This window comes from Callithrix jacchus, chromosome 1, assembly GCF_049354715.1.
Source record: "Callithrix jacchus isolate 240 chromosome 1, calJac240_pri, whole genome shotgun sequence".
Classification (NCBI taxonomy): Eukaryota; Metazoa; Chordata; class Mammalia; order Primates; family Cebidae; genus Callithrix; species Callithrix jacchus.
The window spans coordinates 205,716,829-205,739,199 of record NC_133502.1 but is presented as its reverse complement, the minus strand read 5'-3'; positions in this window follow the sequence as shown (position 1 = coordinate 205,739,199).

Sequence of the window (22,371 nt, the reverse complement as noted above, 5' to 3'; positions counted from 1 at the left end):
TATACATGTTCTTCTTGCTAGCATCTTTTTTTTTTTTTGCTAACATTTTTTTTTCTCTATTTCTATGCTTAATAAACACCACTTGGAATTAGTTTTGGCCTGTTGTAGCGGAATGATTCTGATATTGAAAGGAAACTCTTGGGGCTGGAAGCCTGGGCGCTCTGGGCTTGGTCTCTCCTCTGCTGGGGCTCTGCATGCCTGGGAAAGATGGTGACCGCTCTGAGCTCCAACTTCACAGCAAGGAGGTGAGGATGGTGTCACTCTGCTTTTAGGATCTTGTTTACTGGAGAAGTCTGGTGACTGCTGACCTCATGATATAGGAGAGTGAACGATGTCACATTATAAGAATGTGCAGCTCAAAAGAAACAGGCTTTCTTCAAAGTCACAGAACCCCAACCCTCTTCTGAATTCACAACGCTCCTTCATATCCGGTTACTGTCCCATCCAGTAACCTTCACAGTCCACATCTCACCATAAGCAGCATAGGCTGTGGTCAGGAGAAGTGAGAGGAACCCAAGTGTCCCATGTTTGTCTGAGGCACCTCACCCTGTGAGCGAGTTTCTTCCTGGGGTCTTGTGGTACTGTTCCAGGCAGTGTTGGCTGGCAGCAGAACGATCCAGGGGTTGGGGTGTAGGCCCTGGGTCACACAGACCTTGGGTCTAATCTTTACCACCTGCCAGCTGTTTAGCCTTGGGGAAGTTATGGAATCACTCTGAGCCTTAGTTTCCCCATCTCCAAAATGGGGATTAATAGTGGAGATGCCTAACGTGCATCTGAGAAAGGTGTTGGGGAGAAAAATTGTGGCTTGAGACTAACTTTTGGGAGCTGTTGGTGCAGAGGAGGAAGTTCAAGCTTGGGAAGTGAGAGATTCCTCTGTGAGTATGCACAGTGAGGAGAGGAGCTAAAGGATGCAAGGAAGGAATCTCTGTGGGGTATTAATAAACAAGAGAAGTGGAGAAATAGCAGCTTGTGGAGGATGCAGGAAGGGGCAGCCCAGTAATTAGAAGAAGCAGAGGAGTGATGTCTCATTACAGCATAAGTCCTGTTTACATGCCTGTCCTTATTAGATTTCATGTCTTAAAAGAAAGCATCGCCTTAGTCATCTCTGTATCCTCCAGATCTGACACAACGTTCAAAACATAGTACATTCTCAGCATTCTTTGGTCTATGTCTCTCTACATATTTTGGCCTCTCTGCATGGCTGCTCTGAGGTTTTGTTTCCATTTTCTACTCAGCCTGCTTTGAATGGCCCAAATGCCCTGTTTCAGATGCTGAGTGGTGTCTCTCCTCAGCACAGCATGGCAGACATCATGCCTACTACCATACTGTCTCCCATGGCAGACATCATCAGTTGATCACCGCACTCCGTCCTCTGAGTCTGGTCCTGGACTTCAAATCCTTCTCAATTCTGTGGTTCCATTACCAGCCAGTATCAATCAATAACCCCTGGAATTCAAGGTGACCATCTTTGCTCCAATGATGTTGTTCAAGGGAAGCCAGGTTTCTCTCTGATTCATCCTGGCTCTTGAGTCCTGTTCAGCTGGGCCTTACCTAAGCCCATTGCAGCATGGCTCCAGCCATCTGCGAGGTCTGCACTCTGCCTGGAGTTTTCTGGCCTAGTTTTTTTCACACCGTGGTGGCTCTTAAAAATATTTTCCTGGCAGCAAATGGGTGTCTTCCTGCTGGGGGGAAAAGGGAAGAAGAATTAGCCGCTTCCCATCTGAGAACTTCCACTGGAATTGATTTATCCCAGCAGAAAAAGCCCAGCATTTTCCTTCCAAATTAATATGCAAATGAGTCTAAGCAACACCTCCCACAGGCAGGTTCAGAACACAGCGGTATTGTCCCAGAACGTTTATTAGCACTATTAATAGAGTTCACTGCCTTCCTCCTCCCCCCTGCTTTTATTGCCTTTCTAATTATGGACCGTTTTGTTTCATTTTCTTATTTCCTGGTCCTGGTGCAGGCCCACCGTGCTGGTTAGGAAAAATGCTCTGTCGGCCGAGTGAGCTGCTGGGACGGGGGCCGCATTCTTCATGGGTGTCTCATTCCATGATGTTGCTCTCCTTGCCTGGCGCCCCCTGTCTGCAGAGGACACTCTCTTCATGCCTCTAACGCCACCGTAGCATGAAGAGGAAGGCTGCTTGAGATCCAGGAAATGACCCCTGGAGTGTGGTTACAGCTGAGCAGCCTCTGAAGGAGCTTTGGGGTTTCTCGAGAAAAGGGGCATCCAATGGAGGTGGTACCTCCTTGAGAATCCCAGGGCCCCTGGAGTCCTTGCTGAGAGAGGTAGTGTTCCTGGCACTCGCTTCATTCCCACCATCACCCAATGAGGAAAGGGTGGGATTCCCATTTACCAGGGAGGAAACTGAGTCATAGAGATGTTATAACTTCACCTGGGTTGACGGTCTGGCTCCATGCCCTGTGTTTTTAACCAGTTTCCCATAGGAGTCTCCTCCTGGAGCCTCACTGTCTCTCTCCTTTTCCTTGGCAAAGCTGTTAAGTTTAGCCATTAAGCAGTTAAATCACTTGATCGAGGTCCCACACAAAGTATGTGGTAGTTTGGGTCAAGAGCCTGTGATCTTTCACCAAACAAATTTGCCTCAGTTTCCCCACTGTGACCAGGTTTTTGGAAGCTGGCAAAATAGTTTAGCGGTTCCAGGCACTGATATGGGACCATGACCTTTCGCTCAGCTCAAATGGAAAGGCCCTCAGGGGAGGCCTGTCTATTCCTTCCACCAAGAAGAGAACAGCTCATGTTTGGAAACTCCCCACCCTCTGTAAAATCACAGAGGATACACTGGAAAAAAAATGGTTTCTTCTGTTCATTCATCCACCCACCCTCCCTCCCATCCATCCAGTCAGGTTTTACTCAGTGCCTGTTGCTTCAGAGACGCTGAGCTTGGACATTTTATGCAGTGTCACTGTGAGGTTGACTGTCTCTGCCAAGCAGGTTGACCTGTCTTGTTGTTTCCCAAAGGGCAGTGCAGACCCCAGGTATTGGGGAGAAATGTGCATGTGCCTGGCTTTGAAGAGGATCCTGAGCTTTGCTGTTGGGGCTTATGAGATCTCAGATGTGAACACGCCTTGTTCATTGCAGCACTGTTTACAATAGCAAAGACCTGGAACCATCCCAAATGCCCAATGATGATAGACTGGACAGGGAAGATGTGGCACATATACACCATGGAATATTATGCAGCAATCAGAAATGATGAGTTCGTGTTGTTTGTAGGGACATGGATGAATCTGGAGAACATCGTTCTCAGCAAACTGACACAAGAACAGAAAATGAAACACCGCATATTCTCACTCATAGGTGGGTGATGAAAAATGAGAACACATGGACACAGGGAGGGGAGTACTAAACACTGGGGTCTATTGGGGGGAAAAGGGGAGGGCCAGAGGGAGGGGGAGGTGGGGAGGGATAGCCTGGGGAGAAATGCCAAATGTGGGTGAAGGAAAGAAAGGAAGCAAAACACACTGCCATGTGTGTACCCATGCAACTGTCTTGCATGTTCTGCACATGTACCCCCCCAAAACCTAAAATGCAATAAAAAATTAAAAAAAAAAAAAGAAAAAAGCTTACAGACTAAAGATGTAAAGGAAAAATCTTAAAAAAAAAAGTAAAAAAAGAAAAATAAAAAAACGCCTTGTAGCCAATATAGAGCCAGGCGGATGCCTGGCAGTGCTTACTGTGTGCTTGCTTGAGGGTTGATGGGCAAAGACAGTTCTGCATGGAGAAGGCGTGGCTTTAGAAGCCAGGCTGGGCTCTACTAAGAAATTTTATTTCAGCCCTTGGCCAAGTCGCTCCCTGCTTTTGAGCCCAGTTTTTCCAACCCGAAGGATAAAATGGTGGTTATAAAAGAGGGGGCCACATTCTCGGGGTTCCCTCTTCTTCCTGAGCTGCTGTTAGGCTCAGGCTGAGCATCCTGATGCTGAGTCCAGAGTCCCTGCCTCATCACTGCAGCTTCCCTCCTGGCCCATCTGCCCATGTCTCCCTCTCCGTTCAGAACAGACATCACCTGGGTGGTTGTGGAAGGAGCTGGCAGGGTGTTGGTGGGAGCTTGGCTGCCAGGAGGGATGGCTGGGCCTCGCTGGCTAGGGAAAGGAAAAGATGCTTGAAAGACACCGAGGGGCCAACATTTATTTTGCATCCAGAGTCATCGGTTGCTCTTCCCTTTGTCAAGGTGGCTGATGGGGCTGTTGGTGTGGAGGGGTGAGTCTGAGACCAGGGCACTGAAAGTCTCTGGGTATTGCCATCTCTGGGGGCAACCATCCTTGACAAGACCCCAAGGCCATTGGGTTGAGATTCAGTCACTGTCTGTAGGGCTGTCATTTGAAACCATGGGTCAGTGGGCACCACAGGCAGTCCTGGGTCACTGGTGAGGAGGGCAGTCAGTCCCTGTGTCAGCTCCATCGACCAGGGTGGCCTCTTATTCACAGAGTCTGGGAAAGGATGTGTTGTAGGATGATGCAGTGTGGTTGGGAGATCCAGGGGGCTGAGCAGGGGAGGCTAGCAGAGCTCATGGAGTTGCCTCCCAGGGCCTTGGCTTTCCCTGAGAAACGCAGGGTGACTGCATCCTTAGTGGGATCAGAAACCCCGAAGGCTAGAAGACTCACAAGCAGAGTAGGGTCCCCAGTTTCGGCTGGGACACAAAATGTTTCTGGAATGATTTAGGTTGACACTGAGTGGTGTCCCCAGTCCTCTGGCTCACACATGAGCCCCTTGCACAGCAGCCAGTTTCTTGAACCCCTACCGTGTGCTGTCATGTACGAGGCGCTCAGCACACTGACTTCTCGTGAATTCTTTACTACAACCCTGTGAGTTAGTTGCTGTTGCTTCTGACCTAATGAATAAGATAAGCGAGACCCAGAGAGCTAGAGCACTTACCCAGGCACTTGCTCGGGGTCGCACAGCTGGTGAGTGAGGATAAAGACCTCATTTCCCCACCCCTGTGCTTCCTCAGGTGTCTGGTACCACCTCATCTGAATTTCTTGCTATTTTGCAGACAGAAAGGCTTGAGTTGAGAGGGAGCAAGGCGTGATCCTTCTGGGCACGTGAGACTGTGTGAGAAAATCACAGAGATGGGGCTATACCTGGCATGCTTGGCGTTGGACAGGAAGGACAGTGAGGACAGATGGAATTTGTGTAGGGAAACATGTCAACCTCCACAAAGGCTTAAAAGTGATGGTTACACATTCACGGGTTACTGTAGCCACCTCCATTTACCTGGGGTCCGTATAAAGACAGGGCCAGGTGTATGGTACTTTAAATTTGAGATGGGGCCAGACTATGGTGATGAGCAGCATGGGATGGGTGTTAAGAGCCTGGACCTTAAAATCCAGCTGTCTAGGGTCAGCTGTTCACTCTGCCATTTCACCTGCAGGACCCGGGGGAAGACCGTTCACCTCTGTGAGCCTTGGGCTGCTCATCTCTAAAAAGTTGCTGATAGTTGCATTTTCCTCGTGGGGATGCTACAAATAGAATGAAGATATGAAAAGCAGAACAGTGCATGGCATACAGTAAGTGCCTCGTAGGTATTATTTGTTACATCTATTGTCCTCTTGGTGGAAAGAGGGCAATTTGCAGTCCCCCTAAATGGGAGTGACCATGGACGCTGTATTGGCTTATAGGGCTGCCATAATGAAGTACCATGACCTTGAGCAGGGTTCTAATCCTGCCACTTGGAAGCTGATAACCTCATGTGAGCAACTTGCCCTCGTGCCTCAGTTTCCTCATCTGTAAAACCGGGCTGTGAATGGGGTCTACTTTATAGGGTGGTTGGAGAGTGAAATGAGCATGGCGCCGAGCATTCGATTAGTCAGGGTTTGTACTGTGTCCACTGCTGAAGAGTTTAAGTTTCCTTCGGGATGTAGCTCAGTCTGTTTTGTCCAGTGTTCCTTTTAGGAAGTTACAACATGTCAAATCGTGATGAGACGGAGGAAGAGGGAAGGACAGACCCCCAGCTGGAAAGGGAGGGAGGCAAGGGAAGGGAGGGTCAGCCACTTGCAGGGCATAGTGTCGGGCCGGCAGCCAAAGGGCCAGGCTGTCTAGGGCCAGGGTCGGGGAATGTCGGTGTGGGGGCTGTGGCCTGCCAACCCAGGTTCCATGTCTGTCTGCTATTTGAGTTTCCTCCAAGGACTGACGTCCCACGGCTGCTCCAGGCAGTAGGAAACTCCATTTCCTCCTCTCTTCACATCATTTCTCTTCTTGGCATAAGAGGGTCATAAATGGTTTATGGTGGCTTTTTATTTTTTTAAGATAGGGTCTTGTTCTGTTGTCCTGGCTGGAGTGCAGAGATGTGATCTTGGCTCACTGCAACCTCCACCTCCCAGGTTCAAGTGATTCTCCTGGCTCAGCCTCCTGATTAGCTGGGATTACAGGCTTGCCATCACACCTGGCTAATATTTGTATTTTTAGTAGAGATGGGGTTTTACCATGTTGACCAAGCTGGTCTCGAACTCCTGACCTTGTGATTCACCTGCCTCAACCTCCCAAAGTGTTGGGATTACAGGCGTGAGCCACTGTGCCCGGCCTATGCTGGCTTTTTTATTCCCAGTGTCAAGACCAGGCTCCTGCTTTTAGCCCTGCCATGAGCTGGCTACGTGACTTTGGGGGCAGCACGTTTGCTCTCAGTTTCCACAGGTATAAAATGGGTGGGTTGGATTAGAACTGGCTGTTTTCACACTGCCCTCCACAGAACCCTCAGACCCCCACCCCCACCCACTGTGGGGCAAGGAGAAGGGGATGAGGAGGCAGGGTTCTCCCAACTCCTCTTTGTGTGATTCCATGGCTTAAGATGTGGTTGGTAATCGCTGTGTAGATGTACCTGTTGATCATAGGTGCTCATGAACTAGAGGGCCCACCTCGTGGTACTGAGGTAGGCAAAGGGAGGTTCAGTTGAGCAGAACCTGAAAGGGAAGAACATCCCACAGAAGGCTGGATAGAGCCCAGCTCCTTCTAAGACAAGCCTTCTCTGATTCTCCTACAGCATTTGTATTTCCACCAAGAGGACAATAGACGTAATAAATAATACCTACGCGGAACTTACTTTGTGCCATGTGCTGTTCTGTTTTCCATATGTTAATTCTATTTGTAGCATCCCCATGAGGAAAATACAACTATTAGCCCATTTTTAGAGATGGGCAACCCAAGGCTCACAGAAAGGTTAAAGGTCTTCCCCCGGGTCCTATGGTAAAATGGCAGAGTGAACATCTGACCCGAGGCAGCTGGGCTCTAAGGTCCAGGCTCTTCATTTCCATCCCATGCTGCTCATCACCATAGTCTGGCCTCACCTCAAGTTTAAAAGTCATAAGCTGCATCATTTAGGGACTGCAAATGGTGGGAACTGACCATGGATGCTGTATTGGCTTATAGGGCTGCATGACAAAGTACCGCAGACTGGAGGGCTTCCACAATACCAATTAATTTCTCATGGTTCTGGAGGGTAGAAGTCCAAGACCAAAGTGTTGGCGGGGTTGGTCGTCTTTGGGGGTACTGAGGGTTAGGACTTCAACATATGAATCTTGCAGGGAGACGTAGTTCAACTCAAAACAGTTGCACAAAGGGAACTGTTGGAAAGATATCAGGGAGGGTATTGGATAAACATTAGGTAGCTAGATCCACAGCATTGGTGGTACCCATGGCACCAACTAAACTGTGGGAACAGCCTGAGGGCTTGAAGCACTGGCCTGGGTTGACTTTGATGATTCCTGGTCAGCCCTATCAGAGAGAGAAAGAGAGAGAGAGAGAGAGAGAGAGAGGAGAAAGGAGAGAGAGGGGAGAGAGAGAGGAGAGAGAGTGAAAGAGAGAGGAGAGAAAGAGAGAGGAGAGAGAGGAGGGAGAGAGGAGAGAGAAAAGAGAGAGGAGAGAAGAGAGGGAGGAGAGAGAGAGGGGAAAGAGAGAGGAGAGAGAGAGGGGAGAGAAGAGAGAGAGAGAGGAGAGAGAGGGGAGAGAGAAAGAGAGAGAGAGGAGAGAGAGAGAAAGGAGAGAGAGAGAGAGGAGAAAGGAGAGAGGGGTGAGAGAGAGGAGAGAGAGTGAAAGAGAGAGGAGAGAGAGGAGAGAGAAAAGAGAGAGGAGAGAAGAGAGGGAGGAGAGAGGGGAAAGAGAGAGGAGAGAGAGAGGGGAGAGAAGAGAGAGAGAGGGGAGAGAAGAGAGAGAGAGGGGAGAGAGAAAGAGAGAGAGAGGAGAGAGAGGGGAGAGAGAAAGAGAGAGAGAGAGGAGAGAGAGAGGGGAGAGAAGAGAGAGAGAGGGGAGAGAGAAAGAGAGAGAGGAGAGAGAGAGAGAGAGAGAGAGAGAGAGAGAGAGAGAGAGAGAGAGAGAGAGAAATTAGCCAGGAAAGGTGCGGGGGGGAGAGAGCTAGAGCGAGAGCGAGAGCGAGAGCGAGAGCGAGAGAGAGAGAGAGAGAGAGAGAGAGAGAGAGAGAGAGAGGGAGAGAGGGAGAGAGACAGACTCTAGCTGAATGAGAATCAGATATTTGGGTCCCTGAAAAACCCCCGGGGCTGAGCGACTGAGGATGAGTCCTTCAGATTTCTATGGGGTCAGGTGGGTGCTACTGCTTGCAAACACTTCCTGCCATGGGGGCACACCCAGAAAGGAGGAGAAAGTGCTATTATCAAGGAGAGTTAGTTCTATCTCCCTTCATTTCTTCTGCTCTCCCAACCCCCAAATCAACAACGGTCTCTGCTATGCGTTGTCTTCCAAGCCAAGCTCTGTGTTCCTTATCACATCTGCCTGGGGATCAGTTGTGTGACACATGGCAGGTGGGTGTCAGATTTATTTATTGAGTGCTTATTGTGTGTTAGGCATCGTGTTACGTGTTTGAAATTTCTAATTTCACTTAATATGGTGGCTCTGTAAGGAGATAACGATACAGGTAGAATACCTACTTGCTATTGTTTGAATATATTTATACATGCCCCCTCTCCCAGGTGCATATGTTAAAAATCACCAGTGCAATGGTATTCAGAGATGAGGCCTTTAGGAGATGATTAGGTCATGAACACTGAGCCCTTCTAAAAGAGCTTTTTAGCCCCTTTCACCATGCGAGGATGCAGCAAGAAGGCACCATTTTTGAGGCGGAGAGCTGCCCTCACCAGACAGTGAATCTGCTGGTGCCTAGATCTTGGACTTAGTCTCCAGAACTGTGAGCAACAAACCTCTATTGTTAAAAAATTACCCAGTCTAGTATATTTTGTTTTAGCAACAGAAATGGACTGAGACACTGAGGATAGACTGATTAGGTCATTCTTCCAAGATCCTACCACTGGTAAATGAACTCATTCATTCAGTCAGTCAATGAATATTTAGTGAGTACCTACTATGCGTTAGGTTTCATGCTGTGGAACACAACACGCTTAAGCCAGACAGGGTCTCTTTTATTATGGAGATCCGAGGCCAGCGGAGAGGAAGGAATTCTAATTCCTAATGATTCCAAAACCCAGGGTTTTACCGATTGCGTTAGAATGACTTCTAAGAGAGCAGAACAATTTTCAGATGCAGTATTTTAATTTTAATTTCCATCTGGAGGGGTCATACAGGATAGTAGTTAAGAACAGACTCTGAATCTTGATACTGTGGATTCAAATCCCAGCTCTACTATTTACTAGTAATAATAGAGAATTAAGGGAGGTCATTTATATAGTGTTTAAATTGGATAAATGTAAGAACCACTAAGAAAGGGCTCTATCTCGGGTACCTATTACAGTGCCTGGCATAGAGGAAGTGCTCAAAAAATGTGTGTTGAATGAATAAATCCACAAATTACTCATGTGGGTCTACTGAATTCAACACTTAAAGGTAATGACACCTCCTTATCTGGCTTGCAGAGGCCGCCTGTTCCCTCAGCTTATTCATTTCCGGCATCAGGGAAGACTTTCAGGGTTTGAGCCTTGTTCTTCTTGGGGTGGATATGGCTGATGACAGACGTAGTATAAATAGCTTCCGGAGGACCATGTCTCATTCTTTCAGCCTCTGCTCCAAGCCTCCTACACGGTGGCAAGGATGAAGCGGGGAGCTGGTTCTCAGAGTTTCACCTGCACAGGATGGATTCTGTGTATCATTCTGCAGCCGTGGTCTCTGACTACAGCTTGAGCCTTTCTTGACCCTCCCCCTCCTCTGCTCCCAGTTCTATTCAACAGATCACGCTTTGCTTTCTCTCCCATGGGATGGTTATATCAGGAAGTAGGGGCTTGCTTCTTATAGAATCCCTTATTTCTTTCTTTTCTTTTTCTTTTTTTTTGAGACGGAGTTTCGCTCTTGTTACCCAGGCTGGAGTGCAATGGCGTGATCTCGGCTCACAGCAACCTCCGCCTCCTGGGTTCAGGCAATTCTCCTGCCTCAGCCTCCCGAGTAGCTGGGATTACAGGCACGCGCCACCATGCCCAGCTAATTTTTTGTATTTTAGTAGAGATGAGGTTTCACCATGTTGACCAGGATGGTCTTGGTCTCTTGACCTCGTGATCCACCCGCCTCGGCCTCCCAAAGTGCTGGGATTACAGGCATGAGCCACCGCGCCCGGCCTAGAATCCCTTATTTCTAAGAACATCTCAGAGGAAAGGAGGCTTAATTACTATGTACTGCATTTTACTCTGGGAGACAAAGTTTAATAACACTTAGGAATTAGGACAAATGTTTTCCCAGGTCGGGCTCTGCTGACCAGCACAGGTTTCTTTAATTCATCACATCATGTAAATCAAAGCAACTCAATATGACTTTTACTCTCTTCGTTTTTTAGAAAGGGATAGTCTCGAACAACAGTACATGACTCAAGCTCTCCTTTTCTCCTCGTCCCATAAGGCAATTAAACAGGCAAATCCCAGGGCTGTCTGTGACCAGGTGTCAGGACAGCCTCTCACTCAAAAAAGCCCCTTCAGTCCCAAAGAGGAAACCCGCAATGTTTCATTCCTCACTTAGCCTCTCAATGGAATGCCAGGGAAGAGAATATTTATTTACACCTTTGAAAGAAGATTTAATATACTGATGATAAGATGAATCATTATTTTTTTGTAGCACCAAGGAAGGAAAAAACTCTTCCAATGTTATTGCCTTCTACCATCCATTGGAAAGTGCAGGCCTGTTTCAGAGTTGTTAAAATGTGAAAAAGTGGGTGTCTTAGATTCACTGCAAAATATGTGTACATAGCAGAACAACCACCACTCCCACAGCCACAATCACAACAGAAGTAGCGTGGAGGAGCCTAGGACTGAGAAGCCCACTTGGCCTTTCACTTCCCTAGTCCTGGACGTTGGAGACAATGACAAAAAATCCATTCTTGTTTCTTCTGTAGCCCTAACTAACCTGTTCACTGTTTGTTTCTTAACAGCTTATTTTCTTAAAATATATAGTTTTTTAATCTGAAAGACTCACTGTATAACAGATATAGCTTTATCTCCCCTTCCCCTTTTTTCCCCAGAGGGAATGACAATCTTAAATTTGGTGACATATATTACTCTCATAGATGGTTTTTAATTTTTATAACAGTTGTTTTTATATGTATCAACAAAACTTTACCAACTTTTGTTTTTGAAACGGGGTTACTTTCTCATCCAGCCTGGAGTGCAATGGCATGACCTTGGCTCACTGCAACCTCTGCCTTCTGAACTCCAGCTGTCCTCCCAACTCAGCCTCCCAAGTAGCTGGGACTACAGGCACGTGCCACCATCATGCCTGGCTAATGTTTTTTTTTTTTTTTGTATTTTTGGTAGAGACAGCGTTTGGCCATGTTGCCAAGACTCAAACTCCTGGACTCAGGCGATTGGCCTGCCACTGCCTCCCAAAGTGCTGAGATTGATCACAAATACGAGCCACTGTGTCTGGCTGATGTATTCTTTTTTTTTTTTTTTGAGACACAGTCTCATTCTGTCACCAGGCACCAGGCTGGAGTACAGTGGCATGATCTCCGCTCACTGCAACCTCCGCCTCCCGGGTTCAAGCAATTCTCCTGCCTCAGCCTCCCAAGCAGCTGGGACTACAGACACGCGCCACCACGCCCAGCTAATTTTTTTATATTTTAGCAGAGACAGGGTTTCATTATGTTGGCCAGGATGGTCTTGATCTCTTGACCTTGGGATCCGCCCGCCTCGGCCTCCCAAAGTGCTGGGATTACAGGCGTGAGCCACCGTGCCCGGCCCTGGTGTATTCTTAAAACACAAAAACTTCCTGAAGATCCCCTGTCTCGAATGCTGCTTCTGTCTGTCAGTATCTTCATGGAGATGGTGGCTGCTTCACTCACCCCCAAATATCTTTGCCTCCTTGTGACTCCCACCTCCCTCCTTCACATTCTTCCTGACGCTCCATCTACCTGCATTCTGTTTTCTCTCTTGGCTTATCGTGTAGATCAGGTTGGCAAACTTCTTTTTTAAAGGACCAGTGAGTAAATATTTTAGGCTTTGCAGGCCACGTGGTCTGTGTAGCAACTATTCAGCTCTGCCACTATAGCCTCAAAGCAGCCACAGGAAATATTTAAATTAGTGAGTGTGGCCGTGTTCCATTAAAACTTTATTTGTGTACACTGAAATTTGAAATTTACATAATTTTCACACCATGAAATAGTACTTTGTTTTGATTTTGTTTCAACCATTTAAAAATGTAAATACCTGCCTTATGGAATGGCTCACACCTGTAATTCCAGCATTTTGGGAGGCTGAGGTGGGTGGATCACTTGAGTTCAGGAGTTCAAGACCAACCTGGCCAACATGGTGAAACCCCATCTCTACTAAAAATACAAAAATTAGCTGGGCATGATGGTGGATGCACCAAGCTACTCGGGAGGCTGAGGCAGGAGAATCTCTTGAACCTGGGAGGTGGAGGTTACAGGGAGCCAAGATCATGCCACCGCACGCCAGCCTGGGCAACAGAGTAAAGTTCCATCTCTAAAATAAAATAAAATAAAAATCTAAATACCATTCTTAGCTCAGGACAAGGACTGTATTTGGCCCATAGGCCATAGTTTGCCAAAGCTTTATCTAGATTATTGTAGCCTCTCAGAGGTCCTTAAGTTCCGTCTCACCCATTATCCTAAATTCTCCCCAGCAAAGGAGAGATGTAGGCTGAGACTGCAGACAAGAATCCTCCCCTTTTAGCATCTGGAGGGAGAGGACTACGGGAATATTCACACATTTATAGTATTTTCTCTGCTTCACTAAGGGGGTGTCACACTCTGTCTCTGTCTCTCATGCACATGCACACACACACACACACACACACACACACACCACACACACATTTTAAGAGATTCCTTTAAAACTCTTCCATACGATGTGACTCCATTTGACCAGGAATGACTTCCCTCTGGCCCGGCCACTCCTTCTTTATCTTCCTGGCTCCCACCCTTGCTCTCCTTGCGCTGCTGGTGCCTCTACCGGCCAGCACTTGGATTCCATCCAGGCTGGAGAGCAATAGGCAGGAATTAATGTTGCGGGAAAAGAATTCTGAGTCAGCAAATGTTTGTTCAGCAACTCCTGTGGGTTCAACATCTGGCTAGTTTGTTTATTCCTCTTACCATCTTCACAATCAGGTGAGGAAACTGAGGCTTGGTGAGGATAAGGGGCTGGTCAAAGAGGGCAGAGCCAGGGATGGAGCTGACAAAATCCACATCATGTCTCCTCTTGGGAGCTCTGATGGCCTTTACAAAGGTATTGACTCCTAGGAAAATCAAGTGCATGCATTAGTGGATTCGTCAGCATAATGAGACAGTAGAACGCAGAAAAAAGAGCCTTGGGCTGGGAGATGGATGCCCATATTTTGCTCCTGTCTCCTCCTCCAAGAATCTGTACTATCTTGGGCAGGTCTCTTGTCTTTTGTGAGGTTTGGGCCACGTGATTGGACGGTGTGGTGACATTGCCCAGTTTTACTCTAAAACTGGGAGCAAGACTTCCCCTTCTACACCTGCTTCTGGGTGTCGAGAGCTTTGCGTTTTGTTTTGAGGGGGTTTACTAAAACACAGGGCCATTGAAAAGTGGGATTTCCATGTTGGAAATTCTGGAGAGGCTTAGCAAAGCCTCTGGGTGTGGCTGGAGTCCTGCTGCTGGATAGTCCATGGGTGACCTGGGCTGCTAGGCAGGACTTGAATCAAGTGCTGCCCTTGCCTGAACGATGAGGCTTAGTGTGGCGTGTTGACCAGACTCTGATATGGCTCTGTACAGCTGGGCACAGGGAGAATATGAGACCCGTGTCAGGCTGCCTGGCTGCCCTCCATGAGGTCTTGGCCCTTTGATCCTCTTCTTGGCCACACCTCACATGTCTCTCTTCAACTCCAAGCCTAGTATTTAAGCATCATTTGTAAAAACATTAAAAACAAGATGTTCAGATATAAAATGAATGTTTTAGTTAACTCAGTTAGTAAAGGATCAGTAGGATATTAAAACAGTTTCAAGGAGAACATGCATGCACACATACACCTACACACACGCATGCACACACACATGCACACACACGCACGCACACACATACGCACACACACACGCACGCACACACACCCCAATCAGGGATGCTGACATAAATGTGCTTATAGATGCCAAATTAGTTAGATTAGTTCATAGTCTACAGGGCAGCAGTTCTCAAACTTTTTGGTTTTGGATTATCATTACAGTCTTAGAAATTATTGAGGACCTCTCAAAGAGCTTTTGTTTATGTGGGTCATATCTATCAATATTTGCTCTTTTTAAAATAAATAAATAAATAATTTGAGACAGAATCTCACTCTGTCACCAGGCTGGAGTGCAGTGGTGCAATCTTGGCTCACTACAACCTCCACCTCTTGGGTTCAAGCAATTCTCATGCCTCAGCCTCCTGAGTAGCTGGGATTACAGGTGTGTGGCACCATGCCTGGCTTTTTTTTGCCTTTTTAGTAGAGATAGGGTTTTGCCATGTTGGCCAGGCTGGTCTCAAACTCCTGGCCTCAAGTGATCCTCCTGCCTCGGCCTCCCAAAGTGCTGGGATGACAGGCGTGAGCCACTGCCCACCCAATGGTTGCTGTTTTAGAAGCTAAAACTGAGGCCATTTTAAAACACAGGAATAGGCATGCGCACATTCCATTTGCTGCCAGAGCCATACCAGAGGAGCATCACCAGTCATGCAGTCTCTGGAAGACATCGCCATACACTCATGAGAAAGTGACAGTGAAAAAGGCAAACAGCGCCTAGCCCTTATTATGAAAATAGTTTGGCGCTAACAGACTCCCTGAAAGTGCCTCAATCTCCTGATGTCCTCAAGTGACACTTCGAGAGCCACTGCTCTTGGGCAATAAAATGAAATGGTCGGGGTTATATTTTTCCCGATAAAATTCGTTTTCATTGCTATGGACAAGAATCATTTGCATTACTGTGAGCTCTCTAACTTTTACCCATAGAGAGCTGTAAAAGAGCCCAGCTGGCTGAAGTCGGTCAAAGGTACTCATCTCGGTAAGAGCAGGTAGTCCCTGGAGAGCCATGGGATAACGTGGGAACTCCAGGGAGAGGACACCCAGTGCTTGGTTTCATTCATTTCCAAGTCTTTGTCAGTTTTTGCTGACATCAGAAACCCTCCTCTGGTTTCCCTGGTGACAGGGCCTCCTGACTCTCTCCCTTCTGTTTCCGGTCTGTCCTTATGGCATAAGCTCCATGTCCATCTTCCCTCTGGGTTCTTCCCTGTGGTTCCAAAGAGCTTATTGTGGAAGCAAAAAAAGAATACAGTAAAGAGATTATCATAATCCTAATTATCCTCCAGGCAATGCAGAAAAGAAAAAGCATAAGGATAAACATATTGAGATTTGCTCTTGCTCCAGCGCAATTCCCTGAAAGCCTTCTTCTAAGCCTGGTATCCTGGGAGTGGCAGTGTTTTCAGCCTGGCAGGCAGAGCAGTCAGGAAGCTAGGAGCTCAAACATCATGAGACAAAGACGCAAAACAGAGGCCGCACATCAGCAGGTAAGCCATTCCTGTCTCAAGTCTCAACCTGATAATGAAAGGAAATAAATGTCTCGGTCACGAAGCCGGGATCATGGTATGGAAAAACTTCAAGTCTAAACCTTATGGGGGTAGAGGGTGCATCCTGATGACCCCAGGTGGAAACATACAGAAGATTGGTCCAAAAAGAAAAGGAACCGGCAAAGATCTGTCCGAGCAGTGCTACCTGGGGAGGGTGGCTAGCAAGTCCCCGCATAAACCAGGATTGCTTTTGGCCACACGTAATAGAAAAACACCTCCACAGTGGCTTGAACACATAAAGATTATTTGTCGAATAGACCAAGTGCTTCATCTTTCTTACCACGTAGGCCTGTACTCTCACGCTTGTTACCTCATAGTAAGTTGTACATTGGTTTCTGCATCCCCAAGGGTCATTAAGTAGGAAAGAAGGGGGTAGGGGCAAACAGCACCAAGGAGAAAAGGGCAACATACACATACATATGCACGTGCGCACACACACACACAGCATGAACACACACACATCCACAAGTGCCTGCACACGACTTCTCCTAGAAGGAAAAGCATCCCCTGCAGCTTCTGCTGCATCGCACTGGCCACAACTGTGTATAAGGCTCTCCAGGCAGGTGGGAAATAGGTTATTTTACCCTTCTCAACCTTTGAAATAGAGAAAGACAAGGAGAAATTGGTTATAAATAGTCTTTGGGTAGACAATTCACAGTGTCTTGCTCAGCCCCCTTGTGAGAAATATAGGGATGAACAGACTCAATGCAGAACTCAAGGTAAAAAAACAGGGATTAAAAGGCAGGTCCTCATCACGGCCCACAGGTTCCCGCCTTGCCCCTCCACTGCCAATGTCCCTGATCACTCCCCTTGCCATACTCCTTCGCAGGTGCAGCCTTACCTACTCATTATTTCCCGTTTTCTGAATGCCCTCCATTTGTTTCACACCTTTATGATTTTTTGATGCTTTCCCCTCTGCCTGGCATGCCTCTCTCTGGTCACCCTCTTCATCCACATAGTGCTCATGGTATGTGCCAGACAAACTGCAATGAACAAGATCCCTAGAGTTTCTGCTCTACTCTGACTTAAATGCTCTGGGAAGGGGAAGAACTAAAGATGGACCCCATTCCTGATTGGCTGTGGGCAGCCTGTGGAGGTAAGTGTTGTTATCATGTCCGTTTTAGAGATGAGCAAACTGAGGTTTGCCCAGTGATTTAAATGCCCACAGTCACAAGGCTTGAGAGTGAAAGAGGTGGAAATTGAACCTGGGTTTGCCTGACCCAAAGTCAATGTGTCATGCTACCTTATTACTTTGCCTTTTATTTATTTATTTATTTATTTTGAGGCAGAGTTTCACTCTTGTTACCCAGGCTGGAGTGCAATGGCGCGATCTCGGCTCACCGCAACCTCCGCCTCCTGGGTTCAGGCAATTCTCCTGCCTCAGCCTCCGGAGTAGCTGGGATTACAGGCACGTGTCACCATGCCCAGCTAATTTTTTGTATTTTTAGTAGAGACGGGGTTTCACCATTTGACCAGGATGGTCTCGATCTCTTGACCTTGTGATCCACCCAGCTCGGCCTCCCAAAATGCTGGGATTACAGGCTTGAGCCACCGTGCCCGGCCTACTTTGCCTTTTAAAGGATAGTGCTTCATATACATGTGAAGACTGTCTTGAACAATCTTTCTTCTTAGAAAGATGCATCTCCATTCTAATTGCCCACACCTCCTAGATTGAGTGTCCTCAAGGGTAGGGCCTGGGCCGTATTTAATTTAGCATCTTTGGAGTTGAGCATCTTGTCTGACATACAGTAACAACTTCAAAACCCAAGAAACTTTGATTTGATTCCCAGCTCCACCAAGACTGTTGACCATGGACAATCTGCTTAACCTTTCTGGCCTCAGTGACTCCACCCATAAAGTGAGCCTCGACTGTGACGCTTGCTACTCTGGTGTCTAATAAGCCTCCCGAACACTTTATTTGGATCAGAAGGTGTGAGTTTGGAGATATCATTGCCATGGATGACAAAGGCTTCAGCTTAGTTCTGGTTCCTTAGCTGTTTGGCCACATAACTTTCTATGACTTTCAGCATTGTAATATGAGGATGAAATACCTTCTTCAAAGACTTGGCGGGAGGATAAAAGATAACATACATTATAATAGACAAGCTGCCATTTGTTGAGAACTTATCATGTGCTAAGATCTCTGCTAAGCTGCTTTCACATGCTACTGCGTGAAGACTTACAATGACACAAGAAGAAATGGATTATTATTCTAATTTTTCTGATGGTGAAACTGAGAGGTTAAGTAACTTGCCCAAGGTTGTCCGGATGACCACATCTGATTTGATGACAGGATTGACCCCTGTGCTATTAAATGTCAACTATGAAATGAAGCCATGCACTACAAAATGCTGTGAAACATTAGTCCATGCACTTAACATGGGCCGCGTGATGGAACGAATCAATGAATGAATGCCTTTTCCATCTTTAGCTTCGTTTATTTCATGTCCAGCTCAGTGCCAGACATAGAGCAGGCATATCGTGCTTATGGATAAGGAATGATGAATGAATGGACTTTGTGATGGTTAATTTTGTGGGTCAGCTTGATTACATCAAGGGTGCCCAGATTAAGCAGTATTTCCTGGTGTGTTTGTGAGGGTGTTTCTGGATGAAATTAACATTTGGATTGCTGGACTCAGTAAAATAGTTTGCCCTTCCTTTGTTGGTGGGCCTCATACAACCCATTGAGGACCTGGACAGAACAAAAAGGCAGGGGAAGGAGGAATTCCCCCTTCTGCTTCCTGCCTGCTGAATTGAGACATAGGTCATTTTCTGCCCTTGGGCTGGATTTACATCACTGGTTCCCGTGGTACTCAAGCCTTTGTACTTGGTCTGGAATTATACCACTGGCTTTCCTGGGTCTCTAGCTTGTACATGGCAGCTCGTGGAACTTCACAATCATGTGAACCAATTCCTCATACTAAATGTCTCCAGAGACATATCTGATTGGCTCTGTTTCTCTGTAGAACTCTGAATAACACAGGCTTATACACCTTTGCATCTTTGTCTTACCGTGCATAACCTCTTCGTTTATTCCGCTGATAGTTATTAGGTGCCTACTGGATACAAGAGCTTTTCTAGAGGTTAGAAATGAACCCAGAGCAAGGGATAAAATAATTGCATAGGAAGCAGTTTGCAGAGTGGAATGAAGAGAACCCAGAGGATTGCCCCACTCCCCAGCCCCCAGACCCAGTTAGATTAGCTTATGCTTTTGGAAAAACAAACCAGCCACCTGCCTCATTGTTCATGTCATTTAATATGCTATTTCCCCCTGCCTTTGCTGTTCTTCCTGCTGGAGAAGTTTCTTTGCGAGCAGAAAAGAACTCTCTTGTTCAGAGAGCATGTCCTCTCCTTCCTTGTAGCCTGCCTCAGCTCAGATGATTGTCTCCGGCTGGTGACACTGCAGTCAATTGCCTGGGAGTTACTGTGAAGTTACTCTGGGAAAATTAGGACGCCAACAGGAGACTGAGCAGGGAGGAGCAGTGAATATTGAGCTGCCGTGGGGGCAGCTTTCTGACAAAAACCTGGGGAAACTGTTTACAACGTTGCAATCCATTTGGGGATGTCTGTTTTAATTTACATCATCAAAAATGCATGTGAGGTTGTAGGCAAGTTGCTCCAACTCCCAGGGCTTTGGTTTTCTCATCTTGCTTTAGCTTCCTGTTTGCCTTCTACTCCTTGAACACGAGCTCTGCGGCCTCTGAGCCTTTGTACTTAACACTCTTTGGGATCCTCTTCTATCTTCTCTTTACATGAATGGCTCCTCTTCATCCTTAAAGGCTCAGCTTCATGTCATCTCCGCAAAGAGGCTTGTCCAATGTAGGCACGCCCTCGTTAATCCTGTGGTGACTCTGTGTATCACTTGTGATGTTATTTTCTTCAATTACTTATAAATACGTTCATTATTTATACTCCCTTCTACAATGTAAGCTCCATGAACTATCTTGCCTTTGTCCACAGGGCCTGGCTCAGGGCCCAGAACATAGTCAACACTCAATAAATATTTGTTCGGTGAGTCAATAACAGGTAGTTGGTTAATTAGGTTATTTCCAGCAACACTGATATGTCCATTAGAGAGGGACAGAGAACTGGCCTGGGAGATGGAGGACATCTGGTACCCAAATGCAAGCCACAGCTGTCATAGCATGACATTCTCTGCTAATGTGTCAACAGATATGTCTTCATTCTCTGGGCAGCAGGAGAGCCAGGGACAAAATAGCCCTGTCTAGAGGAATCGGTCATGCTATTGGGACACAGGGTGTGATCTAGCTGATTTGCCCTTTCAATCCATGTGGAAGACTGGTGCTTCTGACACCTAGAGGAAAGGTTTACTTCCAAATAAATCCTGGTTTGTGGGAGTGAAAAACAAGCTCAGTGTAGTACCGAGGCCTGATTTAACCTTAGCTTTGCCTCTGAGAACCTGTGTGAACTTAGGCGAGTCACTTCGCCTCGTTGTTTTTTAATTTTCTTTGTGAAGCTGGGAAGATGGTGAGAATTAAATATAATAATGATTGTTATGAAGGTGTTTGTAAATGTCAAATGAATGCAAACATGATTCTCTCCTTCTCTTTCACATCTTCCTCTTCCTCCCTCTTCTTTCTACTCCTCCTCTTCCTGACTCATGTGTATTATTCTCTGAGTCCAGTCATCTGTTATATAAAGCGAATAGTGGGTTTATTAACATGAAGGGAGGGAAGGACCTGTAAGATCGTATATCTCTGAATCACAAGGGATAGAGGCACGAACGTGAGACCGGACACCAGATTTTATTTGCTTCCCATGCTAACCTGCCTGTCTAGAGATTTTAAAGGGAAAACCCTGGAGCAAACATCTTGGACCAATGAATTCTACTCCTTGGGCCTCATTTCATCCTGAGTAAAGATGTGGGGTCTGTCAGGGATGGCCAAGTTGTTTCTGTGCTAGGAAAGAGACTGGCGCTATCATGGGGCTCCATGGGAAATGGTGCTGGGATGGACTAGTGATGTCTGCCACGAATCTGTCAGGAAGAGTGATGGTGCAGGTGCCCTTATTGGCCCTCTCTGGTCCAAAGTGCTATTTCATCTCCTTGTAGTGACTCTCTAACTGAATTGTCACAGCGAGTTAACTCAGAGAGACAGATGCAGCTAATCTTTTGTCTGTGACGGAAGTGCAGAGAGAAGTTTCATCAGAGAGTACACCTGTTTTCCAAGACTTCAACCTTAAAGTTTAAGGATTTCCTTCCTAATAGGCTTTGATAATCCATTAGGAATCAATCACTCATGAATTTTACTAAGCTTTTTGGGAAATGATTCAAAATTTTCACTTCAGTAGCCTCCTGGGGAAATGAGTTCCATAAGTTTATTACCTGCTGCATCACCTGGTGCTTCTTTTTAAATTTCTTTCTTAAATCATCCAAGCCATGAAAAGACGGGGGTGGTGGCACACCTGCCTCTAATCAGGAGTTGGTGAATGTGCTCATGGTCACCTCGCAGCCTGCCCTGAATTCTGTGGATTTCATTTCCTCCCCTCTCAGTCTGTAACTCTCCAGAATGAAGAGGCCAATTGTCCATCTGTGGAGTGAAGACAGTTCTGACATTTCAGAGTCTGGATTACATAACGCTTCCTCTCAGAAGCCCATCCAAATTTCCTGGGGCCAGAATCAATCTCCCCTTATTGTGAACAGCTGAAGCACTTGAGGGTAATATAAAAAACTATCTGCTGCATGTAGAAAAACTCTTTATACTTTATGGAGCACTTCCAAATCATTTTGAGTTCCCTGAATTTATAATAATATGATAATAATAGTAATAGGTAGTATTTATACAATCTGTGTGTCAGATACTATACTAACCATTTTATCTACATGACTTGTCTCATAGCCACAGCCAACTTTTGAGAGAAGCACTATTATTCTCATTTAGCAGTGAGGAAACTGAGGCCAGGAGTTTGAGACCAGCCTGGTCAAAAGGGTGAAACCCCATCTCTACTGAAAATATAAAGATTAGCTGGGCGTAGTGGTGCATGCCTGTAATCCCAGCTACTCAGGAGGCTGAGGCAGGAGAATTGCTTGAACTCAGGTGGCAGAGGTAGCATTGAGCTGTGAGCTGAGACTGTGTGCTCCAGCCTGGGCAACAGAGTGAGTAAGACTTTGTGTCAAAAAAAAATACTGTTAGTTTCCAGAGCAGAGACTAGGGTGGGTTCACCAAAGTCTTTCCTTTTTCTTTGAGCATGAGCTAGACTATAATTCTCAGCATCTCCTGTAGTCAGGAGAAACCATGAGCCTGAGTTAATGAGGACAGAAGTGACTTTCTGACTTTACTCCTTACTAAAAATCCACTCTTATGGTTCTTTATGATCTGTTTCTCCCCCTGTCTACAAGCTGGATGCAGAGGTTCCAGTGGAAAACTCTGAGACTAGGGGATGGG